Source organism: Echinops telfairi, unplaced genomic scaffold (assembly GCF_000313985.2).
Source record: "Echinops telfairi isolate 266 unplaced genomic scaffold, ASM31398v2 ScPeMD7_443;HRSCAF=831, whole genome shotgun sequence".
Taxonomy (NCBI): Eukaryota; Metazoa; Chordata; class Mammalia; order Afrosoricida; family Tenrecidae; genus Echinops; species Echinops telfairi.
This window is the reverse complement of record NW_022104341.1, coordinates 76,854,354-76,856,515: the sequence shown is the minus strand read 5'-3', so window position 1 is coordinate 76,856,515 and position 2,162 is coordinate 76,854,354. Positions and strand designations below refer to the sequence as shown.

Below are 2,162 nucleotides of genomic sequence, written 5' to 3'. Positions count from 1 at the left end.
AAGAACAATGCAATGTTCAGGTACAGGCAAACTTGTGGTAAAATTTTCTATATGGCAAAAACATTGTTTTGCCAATGTGTTCAATCTGTTTTACACCTTTGTGCCAGTATCCTTTCAAGCTTCTGTCCAGTTTGTTGTCCACTTCTCTGGTTTCTTCATTAGACTCCCAAGGGAATAGTTTTCCTCATTTGAAATATATACTTGCCAAATAGGGCACAGTTCTAACTTGAAATATTCACAGTCTTATAAAATTATCCTGACTTTTCAACTACAGTGACTATGTTATATGTAAAATTCCACAAGAAAACCCTTCAAAGAGATGTCTCAATTTAAACAAACCTGTTACTGCCATTCCAGAAAATTGTTGCAATTAAAAAATTCAATACACATTTGGGTACCATTATATGTGGGACTCCAGTAGGTGCTGAGATATAGCCAACAAAGCAGACTTGGTTTTAGCCATGTGGAATCATAAGTTTGACCTGTTTAAATAGGTAAGGTTTGTGCTAACTGCATTTGAATTGGAAAATAAATATATTTTCAGCCAATCCCTAAGTCTTCCTCTTGTTCTTTGAAGCTAAGGATAATAGTTCCTTGTTGTTTCTGGTTCTTGGGGTCCTCCTCTTCCCTTAACCTTGTCCACATCTTTAAGACTCTCTTCATTGAAGACATTTTGAGTATGCTATAAATTTTCTTTATATACCTCATTTACTATCACCTATTTCAACATGCAATCCAACTGAAGGTTGATGTTAAAAATGTTCACATTCTGGTTATTAGTTTGGGTAACTGCACTAGAGAAGCAGCATGCCCTTCCTCTTCTCTACTCTCCGGTTCAGTATCCTCTTTATTTCCTTTACAATTCTTATCTTAAATTGTAACTTGAACGTACTTAGTAGTTATGGTCTTCACCCAGAGACTCTAAGTGACAGGAGGACAAAGACCATGCATGCTAGGTGGAGCAGTGGTTAAAAGCGCCTAAGAGAAGAGTCAGTAGTTTGTTCCCTAAAGGTTTACAGCCTTGGAAACCCTTTTGGACAGTTCCACTTTGTCTTTCAGCATTAGGATTTGCATTTTTACTCTTGTTTTTAAAATATTCTTTGTGTCTGGCACATAGTAGATGTTCAATAAATATTTGTTCATCTATTTGTTTGCCAGATATTAACTGAGTGCCTACTATGTTTCACATCTGGTTTTCTGATTCCGGAAATAGAAAAAAAATACATGAAGTCCCTCCTTTTGTGAAATGAATAAATTAATGTATTCCAAATATAGTTCTTACATTTTATTATTTGTTTATTAGTTCTTACATTTTTTTAGAATGATCTATTTTATTAAAGTAGATTGATTACTCATGGTCCAAGAAAACTCCAATAGCAGACCAAATATAATCAGATGTTAAAGACTGCTCTTCAAACATCATAGCCGATGAGGCCCGTTTGCCTATGATCTCACCAATATAAAACCACATCCACATTTCAGTGGCCACCAAACCATTCAGCAGACCCTCCTTAACTGTGAGCTGTTTTAAGCGCTCAGTCTTAGCACCGTTGACTGTTCTTTTCAGGCTCTGAATAGCTGCAGGGATCTCAGCAGGGGCAGGAGGAACCAGCTCCACCATGGCATAGTGCCAAAATGTGGCCAATTGAGGCTTAGAATAAGTCCCAGCAGCATTTACCATCCCCGAGCCTTCTCCATCAAGTTACGGAGAAACTGGGCCATGGTTCTAGGAGAGAAAGTCCGTGGCCCGAAACGGCCGGTTGAATGTCTATTTCTTACATTTTAAAAAAGCATTCCCTGAACAAATTATTTTGAGAAATAGTGCTCTAAAAAAGTTGGATTTTTTGTTGTAGGTTATTTCCAGTTACAGTAATAAGCAAATATATTAGTACAAGCATTTCTTAGAGGAAAATTAAATATATTTGATGTTTCCCCAAATTTTTAATCACAGAGTCCCCCTTTTCAATGAATAATTAGAGATTAAGATTTAAAAGTAGACCATAATTTTGGGGTGGGGTTTGTTGCTTTGGATTTTTTAAATAGCACAGGAAAAAAATTGACTGGAAGTACATTTTCCTGTCCAATACACTCCTTCTTATCATCTTTTAATCAAATGATTAAATATCTACAACATAAAAATTTTTTTCAACATAAAATTATCT

The 2,162-nt window shown here is 35.8% G+C and overlaps 1 pseudogene; it reads right to left on the bottom strand.

The window, feature by feature from the left end:
* Positions 1–1,412: 1,412 nt before the first annotated feature.
* On the bottom strand, positions 1,413–1,722 carry LOC115870164 (annotated as a pseudogene).
* Positions 1,723–2,162: the final 440 nt, after the last annotated feature.